The sequence below is a fragment of the Eulemur rufifrons genome, chromosome 1, assembly GCF_041146395.1.
Source record: "Eulemur rufifrons isolate Redbay chromosome 1, OSU_ERuf_1, whole genome shotgun sequence".
NCBI classification, from domain to species: Eukaryota; Metazoa; Chordata; class Mammalia; order Primates; family Lemuridae; genus Eulemur; species Eulemur rufifrons.
Window position 1 is genome coordinate 29,565,260 of NC_090983.1, and position 26,469 is coordinate 29,591,728.

At 37.3% G+C, this 26,469-nt stretch overlaps 1 protein-coding gene and 1 non-coding gene across 5 annotated transcripts in view; one reads left to right on the top strand and one right to left on the bottom strand.

The window, feature by feature from the left end:
- The first annotated feature begins 4,515 nt into the window (after nt 1–4,515).
- Nucleotides 4,516–26,469, top strand: part of RAPH1 (Ras association (RalGDS/AF-6) and pleckstrin homology domains 1) — a 99,839-nt gene continuing 77,885 nt past the window's right edge. For 3 of the 4 annotated variants that reach the window (XM_069484109.1, XM_069484280.1, XM_069484364.1), the window contains exon 1: nt 4,516–4,809. The gene's annotated coding sequence lies outside the window, so the exon portion shown is untranslated. Of the gene's footprint in view, nt 4,810–5,018; nt 5,070–26,469 lie in introns of those variants that run through there. The other variant, XM_069484190.1, reaches the window with a different exon arrangement.
- Nucleotides 8,594–8,698, bottom strand: LOC138387919 (U6 spliceosomal RNA). Its single transcript, XR_011234012.1, has one exon. It is a non-coding gene; the product is annotated as a U6 spliceosomal RNA (small nuclear RNA).

Here is a 26,469-nt window from a genome sequence, read left to right on the forward strand (position 1 = left end):
TGAGACTCTGTCTTCAAAAAAAATAATAATTAAAAATTAAATAATATAATAAAATAAAACATACCACATGTGATGGTCCTTGATCTGCTTACTAAAAATGAATACAGCATTTAAAAATGAAACCAATGCTTTATGAATTACTGAAATGTAAATTAAAACACTGATAACTAGTTTCAAAGGTAATGTGTACAGAAGCTACTCTTAAAACAAAAATTGTTCCAGAGTCCTAAGAAGTCTCTTAGGAAAAAACAATTTGTCTCATTTTTCTAAGAATAGGAAGAACTAAAGCTCTTCCTCTGGGGATAAGGATTATGATTTCAGGATGAGAAAAACCCTACCATCCATTAGCTATTAGAGTCTTTAGAATCAGGGGAATTGTGCAGAGAGAAAGCCAAAATCTGGTGTGGATTTTCATAGTACCAGACACCTTCAATATGAAGGGGGAAAAAAAAACAACACTAAAATTCTTGGAAGAGTTGTTTGTTTCTTGTTGTTCTTGTTGTATTTTAGAGACAAGACATCACTCTGTCATCCAGGCTGGAGTGCAGTGGCCTGGTCATAGCTCATTGCAACCCCAAATGCCTGGGCTCAAGCCATCCTCCTGCCCCAGCCTCCCCAGTAGCTGGTAGTACAGATGTGCACCACCACGCTGGGCTAATTTTTAAGTTGGTTTTTTTTTTTTTTTTTTTGGTAGAGACAGGATCTCACTATGTTGCCCAGGCTTGTCTCAAAATCCTGACCTCAAATGATCCTCCTGCCTCAGCCTCCTAAGTAGCTGGGACTATAGGTACATGCCACTGTGCTCAGCTAATTTTTTAAACAAACTTTTTGTAGAGACAGAGCCTCACTGTGTTACCCAGGCTGGTCTCAAACTCCTGGTCTCAAGCAATCCTCCTGCCTTGGCCTCCAAAGTGCTGGAATTACAGGCCCTGGGAAGAATTTAAATGTTTCTATCCATTTCTGAAAGTTTATTTTATTTAAGGCTATCTCAGGGCTAGCACGACTAGATAAATGTCCTATTATTTAGGTGATTTAATTTTATTAGTCTCTTGTTCAATTGTTAGAAAGATCATACTAAGGTGACAATTGGTCCCACTTTTCCAATGTACAAATCTTTTCACCTAATGTAAAGTACTAATCATTACAAATTAGCATACCTTTAAAAATTACTGATTTTAAACCTCATTTAAAAGGACATATACCATAATTTTTTATAATATTTTTCTCCCCATGATTGGTGAAAGGTGCTAGAATGAGTTTATAGTTCATAAAGCAATATGTAGTAGAAAGAGAATGTGACTGGGGTCAGAAGATATGGATTGTAGTCCAATATCTGCCAATAATAACTATTTAGACAAGTCACTTCATGTCTTGGGCTACAGTTTCCCCTGCTATAAACCAAAAATATGGTTTGGGTCAGCATTTCCCAAAGTGTGTTCTGTGGAACACCTGTGTTATGTGATGTTCCCTTGGAAAAAAGGGTTTCATGGTTGAATATATTTAGGAAGCACTGTATATAATAACTATCTCAGAAGTTCCCAGTGCTCATTAACATTTTAAAGCCACTAAAAACCTCTCTAATTTAGAAACCTATTGAACTGTTTAACCTAGTATATATGTCTCACTTATTTGATTAAAGGAACTTTAAAATTTGGGGGACATCACACTACTAAAGTCTTATGAAACTAGAGTTCCAAAGAACCCACTTTGGGAAATGATGGTCTAAAATCCTTTGAGATGCCTGGATTTATGGTACTATTCTTTCTCATACAGGCATTCAGCCAGTTGGGTCAGCATTTCCCAAAGTATGTTCTGTGGAACAGGTCTTATGTGATGTGCCATTGGAAAAAGGGTTTTCATGGTTGAATACATTTGGGAAGTGCTGTATATAATATCTACCTCAGAAATTGCTCCTTTTTGTGAAACTTCTCCTTTTTCTGGGCTCTTTATTTCAGAGAAGGTCACCACCATCCAGTCTCCTAAACCAGAATCCCGAGAGTCATCTGTTTCCCTCTCATTTACTCCCTCATGTCCAATTATACATCAAATCCCATAGATTCTACTTCCTTAATATGTCTCCCATCTAGTGCCTCATCCCCATTTTACTGACTCTTGCTTTTATTGAGACCTGCAGCACACCTCATCTGGGTTGTTGCTATACCTCCTAATTGTCTCCTACTCCAGTCTTGTCTCCACAAACCCAGTTGTTCTTTGCCTAAAATACTTCAAAGATTTTACTATTTATTATATTTCCCAGAGTATCAAGTTCAAACTCCTTAGTTTAGCACATGAGCCCCTTTGGTCATGAGGCCCTTCCCACCCTTCCCCCACCTCTTTGTCCCTTCTCTGTGCCTGTCCTGACAAAATGGAATTACTTGCAGAGCCTAAGGCATTGTGCTGTTTGGTGTCTTCACACACCTGCACAGATATTGTTGCCTTTGTCTGGAATGCCTGTTCCCTCCTTCTTCATCTGGTTAGCTCCTCCCTGTCATTGAATATTCAGTTCAAGAATCTCTTACTGGGAAGGCTTTCCTGATCTGGGAACAAACTTCCTATTCTCTAGTAGTGCCTTCCTTACCTTGATTACCCACTAGACTGAAGCATCATGTCATGTCTTTCTTGTCTTTGTATTCCTAGGCCTTAGCTGGAGCTTAATAAACTCTTATTGAATGAATGAATGATTTAATGGTTTAAAGGAACTGATGAGAACACACTTATTTTTCTCAATGACTGAAAGTGTGACTTCGTTTTCTCTTCTATGTAGCCTTCACTAACCTAAGCACCTGAAGGAGAGAGTTGGCTAAAAGCTATCTAAAAAGAACTCTATGGTCTATTTTTTTTAAGATTTGATTCCTTCCTTGTAAGGTATCAAAGAGGCTGGTAATAACATTTGATGACAATAGGAATTTATTGGGTTTGGCACCCAAGTGTGTCTAATCTCAACAAACCTAATCACAAGGGAAATGAGGTTAGAGGCTGTAGACAGATTTGCATGAAATGATCACTTATGAAAATTTTAAAAGCATTTATTAATTTATAAATACTTATTGTGCAAGGTACTATGCTAGATATTTTAGAAGATAGAATGATGAATAAATTGTTGTATTACATTCATTTAGGGAAGATCATAACTTACTAAAATAATTATGATTAGAAGTAATGAATGATGAATTCCACATGAAAGGAATAGAAGGGTAAAAGAATTGGTCATCAGCACCATCTTCATTTATAAGAAACAGTAGTATTATTTTATGCCAGAATATTGAAGCACCTTCTGAACTTAAAATACATAAATGCAGGTATGTTTCCAAAGTATAGATATCTCCAGTGTAAAAGGCAGCCAGTAACTGTATTGTATGGCTCTAAATACCAGTTTGAAACAGATTGTGTACCAGTTTGGAACAGATTGTGCAAAAATGACCAAAACCACTCGAAAGTCCTCAAGAGTACAGGAAGTAAGAATGTAATTAAACAAACCAGGATTTGGCCATAGGACAAAGAAATGAACACTTTGGGTCTTAGGGAGCTAGGATTTCAGAAAGGTACAGTCAACTCTGAAGTTTCAAGATACAGAAATTCTTAGCAAATGGACGAGAAGACATAAAAAAGAATTTCCCTGCAACCAATTTCAGTTCACACTCCCAATTCCTCGATTGTTTTAATGCTGTCAACAAATTTTCTTTGCATGTAGCCAAGCCAGAGTGATTTAATTCCATCTTCCCCCCTTCCTTTGATCAACTTTAGGTGAAGGTTAAAATAAGGACATAAATTAAAACCTAAAAGTCTGCCTAAGTCAAACCTACATCAAAGTAAGCAGTATCTGAGCTTGGTGATAAGAAAAATGCCAACACCTTACTCCTACACACTTTCAGTAAGGGGGGAACATTGAGAACTCAAACAGATTTCTAAGTTAAAACATTAAATAATTTTTAAAATTATTAAATAATTGAAATGTGCAGTTTCTAAAAGCTTCCTAATACACTGCATGAAACCGCAAAGAGAGTTTTTGGCCAAAATGGGATTTCCTAAAGAAGAGCCTCACAGATTTCAGCGACAATGATCCTGTAAGTGCCTAAGACAACAGCTGATGCGTTTCTGGCGTCTCTGAATACATGGATGGCTAAAGGTAGACGCCTACAGCTCCCCGACAGAGCCGCCCGATGCTCCTGTGTCTCCCAGGGCCCTCGGATAGAGGAGGCTGGGCCCGCTTCCTAGGAGAGGCGAACACGGGGTGGGGCCGCACCGGGATTTTCCTCCCCACTCATTCATTTTCTGATTCACTCGTTCCTGGAGGCCGTTCACCGGGACGCGCGGAGGAAAGGCGGGGCAGGGAGCACAGCACTGGCAGGGTGCGGTCCGGCGCCTGAGGGGAGGCGGGCGGGGGGCGCGGGGAGGGGGGGAACGGGGGCGCGGGCGGGAGGGGCAGGCGCAGCGGCCTGCGCCGGAAGTGAGTGGTTGGAGGCGGGCGGGGGGAGTGCGCGGCCCGGCGCGAGTTGGTCACCCCGTCGGCCGCCGGGCTCCGGGCCCCGCCTTCTGCGACTCAGCCAGACGCGGTCACACTCGACTCCGCCGCCGCGGGGCGCTGCGGCCGCCCCGCCCCTCCGCCGCCGGGTCCGTCAGTCAGTCAGTCAGTCAGTCAGTCACGGAGCGCGCGGCGCGGGAGCGGCCGGCGTTCGCTGCGTGTCCGTGGAGGGAGTGCGGCGCCTGGGGAGGAGGCGGAGGCAGCGACTGGAGGAGCGCGAGCTGCGGCTGCCCTGCCCGGGGCCGCGACGGTAGCCAGGGCAGCCGGAGGGCCGCGCGGCTGCCACGGTGAGTGCTCAGCTTCGTCCTCGGGGCCAGGGGAGGGAGCTGGGCGGTCGCGGGGCTGCGAGACGCTCCCGCCTCCATTTTCCAGGCGCCGGCCCCGCCATCCGGGCGCGGTGCGGGCGGCCGCAGCCTGGGGCGGGGTCGCTGCCGGGCTCGGGGCCGCTGGACCGCGCCCGGCGTGGCGGCCGGCCGGTGGGTGGGGGTCGGCGGGGCCGGGACTGCACCCTGCACCCCGGGGGACCGCGACTGAGGGAAACAATGAGGTATGGGGCCGCCTGGAGAGGGTGCGGTTGGGCTTCTCCGACCCGGCACCAGGGGTTGGTAGCCTGGGAGCGCGTGGAGGAAAGGACTCTCCCCCGACTGGCCGCAGAAACCAGCGTCTGGATGTCGGGTTGCTTAGGTTTCGATGCGCCCCATCTTTCAAGCATGAGTTCAGTGCAGAGATTTAGTAAGGCGGGGCGCCTTGTGTCTTTTTTCTGATTAAGCAGGCTAAGTAATTGCTCCACCGCTTTTCCGCCCCATCTCACCTTTGCGTGTGTATATACATTCCCGCCGGAAATCCAAACTGCAGTTGGGGTGAGGGGGGCGCAGGGAAGGTGGGGGCAGTGTAATAGTATTAGTTAGGATGCCTTCGTTTTAAGATGGCCTGAAAGATATAGTTTTCTTATTCAGGCAGTGTCTTAAGGTGTCCCCACGGTGTGAGTTGGAAACCGCATAAACCTTATTGCTTATAAGCACGAAGACGTGGCTTAATATGAAATAAGAGCTTTCGGGAAGGGTGTAAGTGTTACATGTGTTTTGCATGTGTGCACTTCTTATGTACTGTGGGAAGATCAGCTGGGGAAATCTGGGAGAATGGAAAAGTTCTTCAGTCGGTCTCCCAATAAGGGGTTATGTTGTCTGCAGCATTTCTCATGGAGATGTGGAGAGCTGCTTCTGTATGTATGAAGTCCGCTGTAAAGGTAACGCGGGTTAGGCATGAGGCGTGATCGGATTGTTAAAGGGTGGAATTGAGTCCATGAGAATATTAAATTCAGCAAACATTTATGGAATAACTACTCTCTGTCAGGCAGGGCGGGGGACACCAAGTGAACAAGACCTAGAGAATGGGGTTGTGGAAAGAGCTCTTTGGAGCCAAGGAAACCAAAGTCCCAATTTCTTGCAATTGGCTAACAGTGTGATGTTGAGTAATTGCTTGAACTCTATACAGTACGTTCCTTGTCAGTAAAATGGGAATAACACCACCGGTTTACCTCCCCAGGTGATTTTCATACAGATTAAATGAGATAATATATGCTAAATGAGTAGCACCTTGCTGGGTGCTGAGGTGTTTAACAACACGCTAAATTCCTTTCCTCCCTCTCCCGCTCTCTGGAAATTATCTTGGGGGAGGGTAGAGAAGAAGTGAATATGGGTAATTGTAATACAGTGCATTATATAATAAAATGTTGAAGTAGAGGTGTAGAATAGGGAAGTGAAGCAGAGATTAATTCTAGATTGGAGACATTGGGGGAAAATTCATGGATGCCTGGACATTGAAGTGGAACCTTTAAGGATGAGTAGGATTTCAGCAGGTGCAGATGGGAGGGGGGGGACATTCCACATAGAGGTGATGCTATCCTTTGATGCTGAATTGTGAAGGAAGACCACTGGGGGAAGGGCAAAATAAAGAGGCTCAAAAGCTTTTTAGTTCTTGTTGAGTCTGACCTTCAAAGATTGGGTTATTTTGCTTTCTGTGTCGTGAATTTCCCAGAAACCGTATATAGCCCTATTCAAGTAAATACAAAATGTCTGCAAGGCTTAATTCATGATTTTTTGGATTGCTGCTCTCTTCTGTTTGAATTTCATAAAGAATTATTTGTAGATGTTACCTTGTGATAAATGTTATCTCTATTTGATAGAAGCAGCAGCTAATTTTTTAGACTCAGAGGTCTAACTATGATTATAGAGTAAGTAACTGGCTGAAAGAAGTGGATTTGTGGGCTCAATTGAGTGTGTTTTCACAAATATTTAACACTTTATTTTTTGAAGAGGTGTTGTTAACCATTGTCTTTGAGGATAATTATGATGTGTTTTCTACCTTTTGGTTCCCACCCCATAAATAAATACTTATTAAATTAGCATCGTGGGGATAACTAAGACACTATTCACAGATTCTTGGATACATATTATAAAATCTCATGGCTTTGCCTTCCTTGGTTTGGAAGTAGTTGAATGTCAACATTAGTACTGTTAATCCCAAACTCTTATTTTAGGAAAATTAATATTAGTGAAACAAGATGTGACCTCAGCCAAATAACTTATCTTGGACTCCTAATTGCTTTACCTATAAAGTGAGATGTTTTTTATTAGATCACTGGTTTTCAAACTGTTTTATGGAACTCAAGAATTTTGAGGGGGTGCTTCAGAAGTTCTGCAGATGTTTGGCTTAAATCTCATTAAGATGTATTTTAAACTCATAATGATAAAAAGCGACTGCTATATAACATACACTGCTTTAAATACTTTACATGTGTTATTTAATCCTCACCATAACCCTGTGAAATAGGTTCTGTTACTATTTGAGAAAACAGGCACGGACAGTAAGTTACTTGCCCAAAGACTGCAGAGCTGAGTTTAAAACTGGGCAGCCTAATTCTTAAACTTGTTAACCACCATCCTATACTACCACCATAGCAATACAAGTACATATCATTTTTTAGAAAATTTGTGATTAGCTGGGCATGGTGGTATTCTATAATCCCAGCTACTCGGGAGACTGAGACAGGAGGATCTCTTGAGCCCAGGAATTTGAGTCCAGCCTGGACAACATAGCAGGACCCCATCTCTAAAAGAAAAATAGTCCGAAAAAATAGTGGTAAAGTGTACATAACATAAAACTTACTATTTTAACTATTTTTAAGTGTACAGTTCAGTGGCATTAAATACATTTGCCTTGTTGTGCTACCATCACCACCATCTCCAGAACTTTTTCAACATCCCAAAATGAAATTCTACCCATTAAACAATAACTCTACCTCCCCTACCCCTATCCCTGGTAACAACTTTTCTACTTTATTAATTTGACTATTATGGTACTTCACATAAGTGAAATCATACAATATTTGTTCTTTTGTGTCTGGCTCATATCATTTAGCGTAGTGTCTTCAAGATTTATCCAAGTTGTAGGATGTATCAGAATTTCCTTTTTAAGGCTGCTTAATATTCCATTTGTGGACATTTGGGTTGTTTTTATCTTTTGGATATTATGAATAATGCTGCCATGAATATTGCTGTCTTTGAGTCCCTGCTTTCAGTTCTTTTGGATATACACCCAGAAGTGGAATTGCTGGATCATATGGTAATTCTATATTTAATTTTTTGAGCAACTGTCATATTGTATTCCACACAGCTGCACCATTACCACTAGCAATGCACAGGGGTCCATTTTCTCCACATCTTGCCAATACTTATTTTCTGTTTTTTCTTTTTGTGTTTTTAATGATAGCCATTCTAATGAATGTGAAGTGGTATCTCATTGTAGTTTTGATTTGGATTTTCCTGATGATTAGTGATGATTAGTGATGTTGAGCATCTTTTTATATGCTTATATGTGTATCTTTGGAGAAATGTCTGTTCAAGTCCTTTACCCATTTTTAAAGTGGGTTTTTTGTTGTTGAGTTGTAGGAGTTCTTTATATACTTGCAATATTAACCCCTTATCACATGTATGATTTGCAATTATTTCCTCCCATTCTCTGGGCAATTATTTCCTCCCATTCTGTGGGCTGTCTTTTTTTTTTTTTTTTAAATACATGGAGCACTTCACAAGTTTGTGTCATCCTTGTGCAGGAGCCATGCTAATATTCTCTGTATCATGTATTCTTTAGTACATATGCTGCTGGAACAAGCACTCATTGTCTTGGTAGTATCCTTTAATGCACAAAAGGTTTTAATTTTGATGAAGTCCCATTTATTTTTTCTTTTGTTGCCTATGCTTTTGGTGTCCTGTCCAAGAAATCATTGCCCAATCCAATGTCATGAAGGTTTTCCCTGTGTTTTTTCTGGGAATTTTATAGTTTTAGCTCTTACATTTACATCTGTTGTATTTTGAGTTAATTTTTGTGTACAGTGTTAGGTAAGGGTCCAACTTCATTCTTTTCCATATGGATATCCAGTTTTCCCAGCACCATTCATTGAAAGGACTATCCTTTCCCCATTGAATGGACTTGGCACCCTCATAGACTCATTTATATATACCCATGTGTATGTATATATATGCCATGTATATATATAAAATTTTAACACATTGAAGACCATAGTGCTACATAGTTATATTGATACATGGTTAATTTGGGGGGTAGGATGAGACAGGCATTCTGAAGAACAAAGCTCTCACTATCTCTGCTTGAGAATTTTAAATGGGTAATTGATAAGGAAGTTGTAAATCACAGTAGATTTTTTAAAAATTCAGTCTTGTGCACATCTATTCATATATTATAAAATTGTCTGAACTATACATTACTGTGGCACATGCACTGTGCCTAATTAGATAGGTGAGACCCAGGCACATTTTTCTTTGGGTGCATACTCATCTTGTGTAAGTCATTTGTGTAGTGACAATGAACATGTAACATTAAGTTCTGATATCGTATCCTAGATGTTTTTATAGGTCATTGCAAGCTTTGGGTTTTTCTTATTTGCCTTATAAGCAGTTAGATATTGTTACTGAGTCAGTTTTTGAAAGAAAAGATCATCTTATTTACTTAAACTTTTGGATCAGTGTATTTGAAGAGTATCCTGAGACTGCAAAGTGAAGTTACGAGCTGCTACCTACTTGAAACTACTTCTCTGTTTGAAATACAAAATTATACAAAAATAAATGGGCAGCTTAGGTGGTGGTAAGACTGTAATTAACATCCCTGACCCTCAGTTTCTCACTTTGAGTTTATAATGAATATAATGTATTTGAACATAAAATAGAATTAGCAACACATTTGCCAGTTTTATATATTTGGGATGCTGTATAAAAATTCATCTGAAAAAGTTTTGTTGTGAAATATTTTTTAAAGCCTCCAAATATATGATTTCTGAAACTTCATCACATGCTCTTCCTGCTAGTGTTTTAAGATACTTACCACACTTTAAGACATCTGTCTTAAAATGCATACTGTTTTTCTGCTGGAGGAAGAGCTGGGCATAATAGAGAAATCTAAGAGGTAGGTATTTTCTTCCCCAAAATAGAGAAGAGGGCAGTTTAAGTGCAGAATACAAGGAATCAGTTGAGAATGAAGTTGAGGAAGCAGGGACCACAAAGCAGCAGAATTGACTAGGAGTTGAAAATAGGCGAAGAGATTAGATTTGGAAAAGGAGGGACAAGTCATCCCTTTAGATGAGAAGAATAGCAAGATTGGGTAGTCCAGGATTGATGGCTAGATATTATATAAGACTATTGAAATTTAAGCCTCCTGGTGAAAAATGGTGATATCTGGCAAACATTAGGACTATAAACATATTAAATAGGCCCAAATATTGTAGAATCATAAATCTTACAATGGTACTAAAAGTTGAATGCTTTTTTGGAAATTACCTTTAGGAGGAGCTTACTGTGTTTGGTATTAGCTAACTCAGTATAGCAAGACAATAGTGTGACTTGAAAATACAATGTATTCTTTATCCCAAATTGTACATGCCTTAATACCTTTATGCATGTTTCCCAAGCATGGTTTGTTCTCCCTGATTTTTCCAGTCAAAATTTTACTTACCCTTGTAAACCTACCTCCATTGCCATGCACATTCTTTGTGAATTTATTTGATACCAGTCAAAATTAATTGCTTTCTTCTTCATTCCTACAGGCCTTACTCGATTTGCCTTATGTTATAGAAAATTGTGACTGTCTAATATGCCCCTGAATTCTGGAGTATTGGACCTGGTTTTACTCATATGATATGTCCTTCAGTCCCTTAAATATAATAGAAATTCAGTAACAAGGTTTTATGAAAGCCCTAATTTGAAAATTCTTTATAGTTGGTGTTATATCTCCTGGAAGGATTCACAAAAATCTAATGTTTATTTATAAAGAATAATTACTTCTTGACTGATTTGGCTTATTTCATATCATAATAAATGACATTGGAACCTGGTGAAGGAAATCGGTGATCTCCCTTACGAGTGCATAGTGTACTTTATAAATATTACTAATGGTTCAAAACTATTTTTGTTTACCCTATGTTTTTAGAATAAATATATATTTTTTAAAGCAGGAGCAATGAATATGTTTGAAAAATGTTGGTTTTAGTACTTGATGATATAGAAATTCCAAAGTCTGGCTCTTTAATCTGTTTATTTTGGTACTTGTTTTTAATGCTTGTCTTAGCTAAAAAGACAGCTCATGTAGGGACATACACCCAAAAAGAATACGTGCATCTTTGGCTGTACTTTCTGTTTGGAGATATTCATTGTTAAATTTCTCTCCATCAGTTACGCAAATTTGGCTAGTGAAAAGTTTGCTATCCTTATGGTTCCAGTGTGAAAATTTGCATTTATATATTTTTGATAAGTGAGTTCAAAATTCATTCAGACTCGGGAAGACATTTCAAAAGTTGGAAGTGAGTTCTCCTTTTAGAGTGCGGATAAGAGTATTTTAAGATGACACACATTATTTTCTTTTGGACCACAATTATTTTCTTATTATGTTTTAATATGTCTCATTTGCCTTTAAGATATAGATAAACCATGTTTTTGTTTTTAAAAACTGTGCCTATAAGTAGCATATTCCTACAGCCAGTTATCACGAAATTCAGCAAATTTAGAACTTTAGTCTTTTTGTAAAAGATAAATGTTTAACTCATCTTTAAGTTGGACAACTTTTGTGAGGCAAACCTGTTTGGTACAAAATGCTATGATCACCTCTCAGCCACATCAGTAAAAATCCTTTAACACTTGACTATCTTCTTGCTTCAGCATCTCTTTTGTTGCAGTAGTTGCTTTTGAAATTAAACCTTACCTTCGCTCCCAACATCCTTTTGTTCAGGTCAAAGCAGCTGCTTCCTGGAGGATTATATAATATAGTTTTTCCATAAAACATTATTTATGTTAAGGAAATCATTTACTGTTGAGAATATATCTTCTTTGGAACACCAGTCTTAGAAAAAGGTAGATTATTTTATTTCATTATCGAAAAAGAGTCTAGCAAATACTATCACTCTTCACTCACAGTACTTAGAATTACTTAGTACCAGAATACTTAGGTTACTTTTCAGGTGGCCACAATGAAGATACCAGTGTCATTCTGTATGTTAAAGATAAATATATATTATACTCAAAGTACATATGTGTACTAAGATAAAAATTAAATAAAAATAGAACTTCTAATAAGATTTTTTTTTGAGATAGAGTCTCACTCTGTTGCCCCGACTAGAGTGCAGTGGCGTCATCATGGCTCCTTGTAACCTCAAACTCCTGGGCTCAAGTGATCCTCCTGCCTCAGCCTCCAGGGTAGCTGGGACTGTAGGCACATGCCACCATGCCTGCCTGGCTAATTTTTTTTTTCTCTTTTTGGTAGAGATGGGTCTCACTCTTACTCAGGCTGGTCTCCAACTCCTGACCTCAAGTGATCCTCTCACCTTGGCCTCCCAGAGTGCTAGGATTATAGGCATGAGCCAACGTGCCTGGCCTAATATGATGTTCTTGTACCCCAGTGAATCATCTGTCATGTGTCATGGGGTATAATTAACTCCATTTTGAAAACCACGATACAATCTTATTGAATTATTATTGGTAATAATAAGCCTTTCATAGTAAGTTCCATTTCATGAGGTATATTTTTATGTGAAGCCATCTTAAAAATAAAGCACTTGGGCCAAGACATTCTGATTCTCTTACTCATTAGAAAGTAAGATTTGCAGAAGAAAAGTAGATACATTTTAACTTAGTGAAATCATTCCACATTGTATTCAAAATTTATAACATTACTTTGTATCCCATATATGAGCAACTATAATTTGTTGATATATACAGTAATAAAAATTTGTTTTAATTTCAGTAAATTGAGACTAATAAATTTTGTTCTTTATTATAATTGAAATTGTCGACTTATTTCAGAAGCCTAAATTTGGATTTTGCATTATGCTTTTTAGGAGTTATTTAAAGTGAACTAAAAAGTACCCTTAATTAAAAGTAAAAAACTTAACATTTAATTTAGTAATTCAGTAGTATTTGATAGACTTATAAGTTTTCCATGTCCATAGTGAGCATTTTTCTCAACACCGTAAGCAAGATGTAAAACATTTTTCATGACCTCACCCTCTACTTTTTCCCTCTCTCTGCTTCCCCTCCCTATCCTAGAAGCAACTGCAATCATAGTTGCTTCAGCACAGATAAGTTTTGCCTCTTCTATAACTTAATTGGATCATTACTGTGTGTGCTTTTATCTCCAGCTTCTTGCACTCAGCATGATGTTTTTAGATTCATCCATGTTGTTGCATGTGTCAATAGTTCCTTTTTATTGGTGAGTAATATTCAGTTGTACAAATGTGTGAACATGCCATGGATTGTTTATCTATTTTCCTGTTGATGGGCAACTAAGTTGCTTCTAGTTTGGGACTGTTTTGAAGAAAATGACTGTGAACATTTTTGTACAAGTCTTTTCATGGACAGATGTTTCATTTCCCTTGAATAAAGGAGTAAGATTGCTAGGCCATATAGGTAGATAGTGTTCCTCCTTTTAAAAACTTTGTAGTGAAGAACAATATTCAGGAAAGTGCACATAAGTATACACTTTATCAACACTAGTATAACCAGTACACAGATAGAAAAATAGAATATTATCAGCATGCCAGAAGCCCCCCCTTATGTTGGCTTCTCTATACCCCAGCATCCTGATGGGTCATCACTGCCTTGGCCTCTAACTCTGATTATGCTATAAAGTTTTTTGTCTTCCTTGTTTCTTTAAAAAACAAATTTCACTACTTTATTGAGGTATAATTTCCATATAATAAGTTGCACACAGGATACAATTTGATGTTTTCATACACCCATGAAACCATCACTTATAATCAAGATGGTGAACATTTCCATCATCCCCCCAAAGTTTCTTCATACCTCTTTGTAGTTTGTCCCCTTCTCTTCTCCTATTTTCTGGCAGCCTGTCACTATAAATTAGTTTGCATTTTCTGGAATTTTATATTAATGGAATCATACAGTTCTCCCCCACCCCCGTTAAGTCTGGCTTGTTTTCATGCAAAATAATGATTTTTAGATTCTTCCATGTTGTTGCTTGGATTAGTTCCTTTCTATTGCTGAGTGGTATTCCATTATGTATATGTATCACATTTTGTTTTTCAATTACCTTTAATAGACATTTGGGCTGTTTGTATTTTTGGCTTTTACAACTAAGGCTACTATGACATTTGTTGGACATGTTTTCATTTCTCTTAGATAAATATCTATGAGAACATGCTGAGTTACAGGGTAGGTATATTTTTTAACTTTTTTAAAAACAGGTAAATTTTTCCAAGTTTCTATCATTTTATATATTCAACAGCATTATATGACACTTCTGCTTTCTCTGTATCATAACACTTGATATTGTCAATCTTTTTCATTTTAGCCATTATAATGAGTATGCAGTAGTATCTCATTGTAGCTTTAATTAGACTTTCTGATTACTAATAATGTTCAGTGACTTTTTATGTTCTTATTAGCTGTTTGGGAAGTGACACCAAGTCTTTTGCCCATTTTTAAAATTGGGTTGTATATCTTTTTCCTATTTAGTTATATCAGTTCTTTACATATTCTAGATACAAGTTCTTTATCAGATATATTTGTGAATATTTTCCCTTAGTCTGCTTGCCTAGTTTTTAAGTGGTGTCTTTCAAAGAGCAGAATTTTTTGGTTTAACTCCTTTCACTTTTTTTAAAAAAGAGCAGGCATTTGTATATTGGACTTCATCAAAATTATCAGTTTTTCCTTTTGTGGCCATAGTGTTTTCTGTGTCCTAATATTATAAATTTTTGCCCACACTGAAGTTGAAAAATATATTCCTGTATTTTCTCATAGGAACTTTTAATTTTAGCTTTCACATTTCAGTCTATGATCCATTTTGAATTAATTTTTGTTTATGGTGTGATATAGAGGTCAAAAGTCCCCCACCACACCCCCCACCTTATATCTAGTTGTTCCATCATCATTTGTTGAAAAACACTTCCCTTTCCTCATTGCCTGCTTCAGCTTTGACATCCTTGTTGCAAATCATTTGACTGTGTAAGTGTACGTCTGTTCCTGGACTCTTCATTCTGTTACATTGATGTAATTCTCTGTCCTTCTTCCAGTACTACGTTGTCTTGATTACTTAGAAAATCTGGAAGTCATATGGAGTATGCCCCTCAATCTTTTCAAGTTTATTTTGGCTATCATAGGTTGTTTGCTTTTCCATTATGAATTTTAGAATAAGCTTGTCAGTTTCTGGGATCTTGGTTGCAGTTACATTGCATACCTAGTTCAATTTAGGAAGTATTGACAATAATGGTGCATCTTCTAATCCATTAAGATGGCATATCTGTCCATTTATTTAGGTCTTTAATTTCTCTCAGCAATGTTTTATATTTTTCAGTTACCTTAGAATGTGTTATATAAACATTGTATGGTGTCTTATTTTTGTTGTTTCTTATAGCCAAATCATTATTTACATATGATTTATTTTTATAATATAAATTAAGATTTGGTATAGAGATATTCCATGTAATAACATTAATGCGTAAAGAGACCATCTATTCTGATGTGCCAATACTAGAAATAGAGGAGACTAACGCAGATATCTTTAGACATCTAAAAGAAGTTTAAAGCTGTATAGTTACTGGCACAATTCTTTTGGCTTGTATGGTTATGGATATTAATATTTAAAGGCCTATCTTTATTGTTTAATTTATTATTTGCATATATTCATGGAATATGGTTTAAACTTACTGTACAATAAGCATATATTACATTTTTATTTAAAATTTAAAATATTTTTAGGCTGGGCATGGTGGTTCATTCATATCTGTAATTCCAGCACTTTGGGAGGCCAAGGCAAGAGCAGTGCATGAGGCCGGGAGTTCAAGACCAGCTTGGGCAACATAGCAAGAGCCCCACCTCTACAAAAATAAAAATCACTTGGGTGTGGTGGTCCACACCTATAGTCCCAGTTAGTCAGGAGGCTGAGGCAGGATGATCGCTTGAGCCCAGGAGTTTGAGGTTGCAGTGAGCTGTGACCACTTCAGCCTGGGTGGCCGAGCAAGATCCTGTCTCTTAATAAATAAAATGAAATATTTTTTAAAAACAAAGTAAATTTGTTTTTAATTTTGAAACATTTTAAACCACAGTATAAAACATATACACCTACATACTTGCCACTGGTAGTAATCAATTGTTTATATTTTGCTTCAAATAATTTCCTTTAAAGAAATGTAACATGTACATTGTACCCGAATGTTTATAGCAGCACAATTCACAATAGCAAAGATGTGGAAACAACCCAAGTGCCCATCAATACATGATTGGATTAGTAAGCTGTGGTATATGTATACCATGGAATATTACTCAGCTATAAGGAATGATGAAGATACGACATCTCTGTGGTTCTCCTGGAGAGAGTTGGAACCCATTATATTAAGTGAAGTATCCCAAGAATGGAAAAACAAGCATCACATGTACTCACCAGAAAATTGGTTTCCCTGATCATCACCTAAATACAAATCTGGGAACCACACCAATTGGATATCAGACTGCGGTGGGGGGTGGGGGAGGGGACGGGGGTATGCCTACACAATGAGTGCATTGCGCACCATTTGGGGAGTGGTAACACTTGAAGGTGCTGACTCAGGAAGGGGGGGTGGGGAAGGGAGGGATACATACCTACACGATGGGTGCAACGCGCACGACCTGGGGAACAGACACGCCTGGAGCTCTGACTTGGGGGGAAAGGCGGTATAGGAGCAACGTATGTAACCTGCAATTCTGTATCCCCCATAACAAGATGAAATAAAAAAAAAAAAAAAAAATCTATCTACTGAAAAAAAAAAAAAAAAAAAGAAATGTAACATGTACAATGAAAATCCTCCCCCAGATAATATTTGTTGTTCCCAGCATGTTTTAATACATTTAATACATATGTATGTATCTATAAAATTTTACTTATTGCTGTTCTGTGCTTTTGAATTTTATATGAATATACTATATCTTCTTTAAAATTTGCATATTTAACTAAACCGTATGATTGACATTTTCCATGCTGGTTCTTACAGATCCAGTTCATTCTTTTTATCGTAATTAGCCAAATTTTCTATTCTCGTTTTGGAAGACAGATAGTTAGGAAGCCACAGTGAACATTTTTACATTTCTCTTAGCACTTGTCTCTAAGTTGGACACTTAGTGGTATTACCGGTTCATATGATATGTAATCTCCAAATGGCTCTACAAAGTGGTGAGAAATAATATATATGTTCTACCAGAATGTTCCCATTGCTCCACATCCTCCCAACCCCTGGTTTTATTACACTTATTATTTTTGCCAACTCAATGAGTATGAAGTGGTTTTTTTGTTTGGTGGGTTTTTTTTTTGTTTTGTTTTTTTTTTTGACAGAGTCTCACTCTGTTGCCCTGCCTAGAGTGCTGTGGCATTAGCCTAGCTCACAGCGACCTCATACTCCTGGGCTCAAGCAATCCTACTGCCTCAGCCTCCCAAGTAGCTGAGACTACAGGCATACGCTACCATGCCCAGCTAATTTTTTCTATGTATTTTTAGTTGTTTGGCTAATTTCTTTCTATTTTTTTTTTAGTAGAGATGGGGGTCTCGCTCTTGCTCAGGCTGGTCTCGAACACCTGAGATCAAATGATCCACCCGCCTCGGCCTCCCAAAGTGCTAGGATTACAGGCGTGAGCCACCGTGCCCGGCCGAGAAATGGTTATTTTTTAAACTAACATTCTTTAGTATGTTTCTAGAAGTATAGTTATACTTCTGGTATATAGTTTTTTTAATCCATGGAAATTGTTTTATTGCAAATGTCCATTAAGAAATGGTTACAATCCACAAATTAAAGCTAAGAGTTTTGAATGAAAGCATTGTTGTTTATGTATATTCACAGTGGGGTAAAAGTGCTTTCTCTAAAGAAACATTGGCTGTCCTAGCTCTAAGACTGTTTGATATTGGAGGATTGCCTAAAATGCATTAACTCCTGTGTTGTGACATCTGTGTAGATAATTTAGATGATTATTTGGCTAACGGAACCCATGTCTGCTTTTATTTCCTGTGAATTTTTAATTTTTTTGGAATGTATTTAATTTTTGGTAATCATGTATAGTCAAGTAAAAATATATCCAGTTATGGTTGGGTTTTTCAAAAAAAAATTCAAGTTATTTGATGAGTGCTTTTAGAGTAGAAATTATTTGCTCTGGTAATGCTGAATGTATCATTCTTACCTAATTTGTCTTCTTTTTTTACCCTCCTCCCTCTGTGTGTATATAGTTAAAAACATTTCAGATATAAAATACTGTGACATGTAGGTGCGTAAATTTTTAAAGTAAAGAGTATAAAAAGTACAAAAAGTTCAGTTGTTTTGTCAGAGAATTTTATAAAACTGCATGAGGGGAAGGACCATGTCTGTCCTTAAAATAGCTATATTCCCTATACTTACTAACACAGTGCCTGACTCACAGTAATATTTTAAGTATTTGTTGAATGAACAATGTTATTTCTTATTGAGAATTAGTAATTGTCCTAAGTGAAAAATAAGTATTTTTTAGTAAAATAAGCACAGTTAATTCAGGTTGAACCTAGAATTCTGTCATTATTTATTGTTAAATAGCAATTTTTTAAAAAAATTAAAGTCTTTAAAGTAGTTTTAGGTTCATAGCAAAATTAAGAGGAAGGTGTAGAGATCTCATACACCTGCTACCCCCACATGTGCGTAGCCCCATTATCAACATCCTTACCAGAGTGGTACGCTTGATCCCACTGATGAGCCTACATTGACACCTCATTACTACCCAAAGTCCTTAGATCAGGGTTCACTCTTGATTAGTGAACATTGTACGTTCTGTGGGTCTGGACAAATGTATAATGACATGTATCCATCATTATAGTATCATAGAGAGTATTTTCACTGAGGAGATTGATGTGTGAGTCAGTGGACTGAGAGGAAGACCTCTCCTGTGGATGTGCGTGGGAACCATCCAGTTGGCTGGGACAAATGGGCAAAAGAAGGGAGACTCTCACTTTCTGCTCTCTGTTCCTTGCAGGGTGGTTCACTTTTTCTCCTCCTGCCTTTGGACATCAGATTCTATGGTCTGTGGCTTTTGGACTTTGGGACTTGCACCAGCAGCTTCCCAGGGAGGGTCTCAGGCTTTTGGCCTCAGACTGAGGGCTGCACCATTGGCTTCACTGAGGCTTCCAGGCTAAGGGATGCAGCTGGCTTCTCTGGCGCTCCAGCTTGCAGATTGTCTATCTAGGACCTCTCTGCCTGTATGATCCTGTGAGCCAGTTCCCCGTAATAAAGCTCCTCCCATATATCCTATAGGTTCTGTCTCTGGAGAACCCTGACTAATACACTGTCTTCATAGTTTTTTCTTTTCCAGAATGTCATATAGCTGGAATCATACAGTATGTAGCCTTTTCAGATTTGTTTCTTTCACTTAGTAATATGCATTTATGGTTTTTCTTTGTCTTTTCATGATTTGATAGCTCATTTCTTTTTAGCTCTGAATAATATTCCAGTGTCTGGATATACCACAGTTTATTCATTCCCCTACTGAATGACATCTTGGTTGCTTCCAAGTTTTGGAATAAAACTGCTATAAGCATCCATATGCTGGTTTTTTTATGGACATAAGTTTTCAGCTCCTTTGAGTGAATACCAAGGAGTGCCATTGCTGGATCATATGATAAGAGTATGTTTAGTTTTGTGAGAAACTGCCAAAGTGTCTTCCAAAGTGTTTGTATGGTCTTTCATTCCCACCAGCAATGAATGAGAGTTACTGTTGCTCTACCTCCTTACCAGCATTTGACGATGTGAGTGTTTTGGAGTTTGGCCATTCTAAAGTGTGAATAATGGTATCTCATTGTTTTAATTTGCATTTTCCTGGTGGGATATGATGTGGAACACTTTTTCATATGCTTATTTGCCATCTGTATATGTTATTTGGTGAGGTGTCAGTTAAGGATGTTGGTTCATTTTTTCTTAGGTTGCTTGTTTTCTTAGTGTTGAGTTTTAAGAGTTCTTTATATATTTTTGGGTAAGGGTCCTTTATTAGATGGGTCTTCGACAAATGTTTTCTCCCAATCTGTTGCTTGTCTTCTAATTTTTTTGACATTGCCTTTCATAAAGCAGATGTTTTTAATTATAGTAATGTCCGACTTGTCAGTTATTTCTTTCATGGATCATACCTTTGTCATTGTGTCTAAAATGTAATCACTATACCTAATGTCATCTAGATTTTCTCTTGTGTTATCTGCTTGGAGTTTTATAGTTTTGCATTTTACTTTTAGATCTGTGGTCTATTTTGAGTGAATTTTTGTGAAGTGTGTAAAGTCTTTGTCTATATTCCTTTTTTGCATGTGGATGACTGGTTGTTCCAGCACCATTTGTACTATCTTTGCTGCATTTTACTGTGTTTGCTCCTTTGTCAAAGACAAGTTGACTATATTTTTGTGAGTCTATTTCTGGGCTCTCTGTTACGTTTCATTGATCTAGTTGTTTAGTCTTTCACCAATACCACACTGTCTTAATTATTGTAGCTTTATAGTAAGTCTTGATGTCCGGTAGTATCGGTCCTCCAACTTTGTGCTTTTTCAACATTGTGTGTTGGCTGTTATAGGTGTTTTGCCTCTTTTTTTTTTTTTAATTTAAAATTGATAAATTTTTTTTAAAGAAAGAAAAAAAAAAAAACCCAAATGACTCCTCAGGGACACATGCAGCAGACTCTGCAGTGTTGACCAGAGCGGGGTGCCAGGAACGGAAACGGCAACCACCGCTTGGCTTCAGGCACTTTGGGGAACAACCCAGTGTGCTCCAGTGGCACTGCAAAGGGCCATGCAGACTCAACATTCACACACCAACGGTGTTTTGCCTCTTGTATATAAAGTTCAGAATCAGTTTGCCAATAGCTACAAAATAATTTGCTGAGATTTGCTTGGTGTATTGCATTAATTCTATAGATCAAGTTGAGGAGAAATGGCATCTTGACAATATTGAGTCTTCCTGTCTATGAGCATGGAGTATTTCTCCATTTATTTAGTTCTATGGTTTTTTTCATCAGTTTTGTAGTTTTCCTCATTTAGACTTTGTACATATTTTGTTAGAATTATATCTAAGTATTTCATTTTGGGGGAGTGCTAATGTAAATGGTATTGTGTTTTGAATATCAAATTCCACTTGCTTGTTGATGATATTTAGCAAAGTGATTGACTTTTGCATATTAACTTTATATCCTGCAACTTCGTTATAATTGCTTATTAGCTCCAGGAGTTTGTTTGTTGATTCTTTTGGATTTTCCATGTAGATGATCATGCCATCTGCAAACAAAGACAGTTTTATTTCTTCCTTTCCAATCTGTACACCTTTTATTTACTTTTCTTGTCTTATTGCATTAGCTGGTACTTCCACTACAATGTTGAAAAGGAGTGTTGAGAGGGGACATCCTTGCCTTGTTCTTGATCTTAGTGGAAAAGTTTCAAGTTTCCAACCATCAAGTATGATGTTAGCTGTAGTTTTTTGTAGATATTCTTTATCAAGTTGAGGAAGTTCTCATCTGTTTCTAGCTTACCAAGAATTTTTATCATAATAAGTGTTGGATTTTGTCAAATGTTTTTCTGCATCTGTTTATATGATGATGCAATATTTTTTAGCTTGATGATGTAATAGATTACATTAATTGATTTTCAGATGTTGAGCTAGCGTTGCATACTTGGGATAAATCTCACTTTGTCATGGTGTATAATTCTTTTTATACATTGTTGGATTCAATTTGCTAATATTTTTTTGAGGATTTTTACATCTATGTTCATGAGAGAGATTGGTCTATAGTTTTCTTTTCCTGTAATGTCTTTGTCTGGTTTTGGAATTAGGGTAATGTGGGCCTCATAGAATGAGTTAGGAAGTACTCTGTCTGCCTCTATCTTCTGGAACAGATTTTAGATAATTGGTATAATTTCTTCTCTAAATGTTTGGTAGAATTCACCAGTGAACCCGTCTGGGCCTTGTGCTTTCTGTTTATGAGGGTTATCATTGTTAATTTAATTTCTTTACAGATGAAGGACTATTCAGATTGTCTATTCTTGTGTGAGTTTTGGCAAACTATACTTTTCAAGGAATTGGTCCATATCATCTGCATTAGCAAATTTATAGGCATAGAGTTGTTCATAGTATTCTTTTATTATCTTTTTAATATCTGTAAGAGCTGCAGTGATGTCCCCTCTTTCATTTCTGATATTTGTAATTTGTGTTCTCCTTTTTTAGTCAGACTGGCTAGAGGCTTATCAATTTTATTCTTTTTTTTTTTTTTTTCTAAGAACCAGATTTTGGTTTTATTTTTCTCTATTGATTTCCTATCTTCAATTTCATAGATTTCTGCTCAAATTCTTATTATTTCTTTTCTTCTGCTTATTTTGGATTTAACTTGCTCTTTTTCTAGATTGCTAAAGTGGAAACTTAGATTATTGGATTTAGAGCTTTCTTCTTTTCTAATGTAGGCATTCAGTGCTATAAATTTTCCTCTAAGTACTGCTTTTGTTGCATCCCACATATTTTGATAAGTTGTATTTTCATTTTCATTTAGTTTTAAATATTTTTAAATTTCTCTTGAGATTTCTTCTTTGACCCATGTGTCCTTTAGAAGCGTGTTGTTTAATCTCCATGTATTCGGGGATTTCCCAATTAGCTGTTACTGATTTCTAGTTTAACACATTGACTGCCACACTAGAAAAAAAATTTTTTTTTCTTGGAGCCATGGTGTTTTATTACAAAAATGCAATTAAAACTTCTAAAATGAAATGATCCTTTCTAATTTAATTAAAAATTTGTTATTTTTTATTGTTTTCTGTGTGAGTTATATGCAACTTGAAAAATAGTTCACGCAGTTTCCAAGGTGAAGAGACACGTGAGTTAGGTATGCTTTACAAGGCCCCAGGTTCAAAACTAGCATGAGTTAAATACAACTCACATGGAAGTTAATGTGTTAATTCCATGTGGTCTGAGAGCAGACATTGTATAAGATTTCTATTCTTTTAAATTTGTTATGGTGTGTTTTATGGCCCAGAATGTGATATGTCTTGGAGAATGTTTATTGTGAGCTTGAGAAAAATATTATATTCTGTTCTTGGATGAATTAGACTATAGATGTTGATTATATCCAGTCAATTAATGAGGTTGTTGAGTTCAACTGTACCGTTACTGATCTTCTGCCTACTGGAACTGTCCATTTCTGATAGAAGGGTATTGAAGTTGCCAACTTTGATAGCGGATTCATCCATTTCTCTTTGCTATTAGTTTTTGCCTCACATAGTTTGACATTCTGTTGTTAGGCATAATGTTCAGGATTGTAATGTCTTTTTGGGGAATTGACTCTTTAGCATTATGTTATGCCCTTCGTTATTCCTGACAACTTTCCTTGCTTTAAAATCTACTCTGAAATTAATATAGCTACTCCTGCATTCTTTTGAGTAATGTTAGTGTGCTATATTTTTCTCCATCTGTTTACTTCTTATCTAAATGTGTCTATATATTAAAATAGATTTCTTTTAGGCAACATATAGTTGGGTCTTACTTTTTGGTCCACTCTGACAATCTTTTACTTGGTAGATTTACACCATTGATGTTTGAAGTGATTATTAATATAGTTGGATTAATATCTGCCGTATTTATTACTGTTTGCTGTTTGTTGCCCTTGTTCTTTGTTTCTACTTTTGTCCTCCATTCTTTTTCTGCCTTTTGTGAGTGTTTTGTTTTGTTTTGTTTTGTTTTGAGATAGAGTCTCACTCTGTCACCCCAGCTAGAGTGCAGTGATGTCATCATAGCTCACTACAACTTCCAACTTTTGGGCTCAAGTGATGTTTCTGCCTCAGCCTCCTGAGTATCTGGGACTACAGGCATGTGTCACCATACCTGGCTAATTATTTTTTTGTAGAGACGGGATCTCACTCTTTCTCAGGCTGGTCTCGAACTCCTGAGCTGAAGTGATCCTCCCTTTGGCCTCCCAGAGTGTTAGGATTACAGGCATGAGCCACCGCACCTGGCCCTTTTTTGGTTTTAATTGAACATTTTATGTGATTCCATTTCCTCACCTTTCTTAGTGTATCAGTTATATTTCTTTTTTTTTTTTTTTTTTTTTTTTACCTTTTTTAGTGGTTGCCCTAGGTTTGCAGTATACATTTACTACTAATTCAAGGCCACTTTCAAATAATAATTTACTACTTCATGGGTATAGTTTGAGTACCTTATGATAACAAAATAATCCCAGTTCTTCCTATCCCTTGTATCATTGCTGTTATTCATTTCACTTACATACAAGCATACATAAGCATATAGATAATATATACATAAGCAAACATAGTTCAATATATTGTTGACATTATTATTTGAATAGTTACCTATTAGACCAATTAAGAAAAATAAAAGTTTTATACCCTCACTTATTCCTTCTTCAGTGCTCTTTCTTTATGCTGCTCTGAATGTAACTATATCATTTTCCTTCTCTCTAATTAACTTCTTTTAGCATTTCTTGCAAGGCAGGTCTACTAGCAACAAATTGCCTCAATTATTGTTTGTCTAGGAAAATATTTCTTCTTCACTTTTGAAGGATAATTTGATAGGGTACACAATTATAGGCTGGTTTATTTCTCTCAACACTTTCAATATTTCACTCTCTTCTTGCTTGCATGGTTTCTGAGGAGAAGTTGGATGTAATTCTTTGTTTCTCTGTAGGCACATTCACGGAACTATTCATTGTTTGAGTTGGGATTCCAACTCAGGTGGTCTGATAACTGGAGATCCCCAGCTCTTGACAGAATGAAGTTCATTTTCTTCCACTAGGAATGCATATGAAACAGTCACAGAATGGAGAACACCAGTTTAGCCATCTATGGAATGATACATTGTAATCAGTATATATATGAAATGGATGAGGGCAATCATGTGAACCTTTTAGTAATGATGAAAAGAAAACAGATCACTAAACTTGACACTGTCTGAGCATTATTTGTTCTACCCAATGTGGCAGAATTAGAATCACTGATAATTTTGAAAACTCTCTTCTCTTTTCACCTAGTGTACTGTCTAACCAGAACTTATAATGATTAGGCATTGTTAATGGTTTCTTTGGTGTTGTGGGAAGATGTGAAGTTACAGGTTTTTCTTTGAAGTTTTGCTTAAATTTTATATGGGTTAATAAAAATGATAATCATAAGTAGACTGTAAAATGTTTTAAATCTTTTCCTCCTTTTGAGACTCTTTGAACTTCATTTTCTTCATTATAAGAGGATGGAGATGACACCATCTACTTTGCTAGTTTTCATACCAGAGTAATGTACACTCCCTCAGACTCTCCCAAAGTATATGTACACATACACACAGGGTTGGAGTTTGGGAGAGATTGGGAATACAAAACCAAAGAATAAGTATGGCAGTATTATCCTGAGGATTTAATTTTATTTGATGATAAGCAGTCTTAAACACTTTATTCTAATTCGTATTATGAAGCAAAATGTGAAATTGATGTAGATTTTTAAGGTCATTGAATGCAAAATAGATTTTAGATGTGCAACAAGCCCATGTAGGTCTATTCATTCTCTTACTGGTAGCCACCCTTTATGCTTCCTGGAATCCATATTTTGTTGTACAATAAGTCAAATTCTTTCTCATATCCATGAGCATTTTAACTATTCAGACAAATGAACATACTCTGAGAACAAAACCAAAAATACAAGAAACACTCAAAGTGTTAAATTAGAAGTCAGAGCACCCTGAACAAGTTCCAGACTCGAGATTTCATTTGAACTAAGGCAGGTTACAGATAGCTGTGGTTAGGAGTTTGGACTGTGGAGGTGATGGGAAAGCCAGCTCCTTAAGCCGCTCCCTTCCCTTAAGCAGTGTGAGTAAAGAATAGCTGGCATCAGATACCTTTTCTCTGGAATTAAGATCAGAGAGAGAAGACTGATAAATAGGAAAGGATTTAGTGAAGTCAGTAATTAAACAGTAGCACTTCAGACAAGAATGGGTTGGGAGGGCTGGGTGGTATCAGCTAGCCCATCATTTTTTTTTGCAGATTAAGAAAATAAGGGGTAAGAATTTAAATGATTGAGTTCTAGCTAGTTAGTGGCAGAATTAGGACAAGAATTTCATGTCTTCTGACTCCTTATTTAGTCCTAGATAGCTTAGATTAGGGAGATCTTGGTGACTTACTTTTTGGGGTTTGGTTTGGTTTGGTTTTTTTGAGGCAGGATCTAGCTCTGGAGGTCAGTGGCGTGATCAAAGTTTACTGCAACCTCAAATTTCTGGGCTCAAGTGATCCTTCTGCCTCAGCCTACTGAGTAGATGGGACTACAGGTGCACGCCACCAGACTTGGCTAATTTTCCTATTTTTTGCAGAGACGAGGTCTCGCTGTGTTGCTCAGGCTAGTCTCGAACTCCCCAGCCTCAAGTGATCCTCCCACAT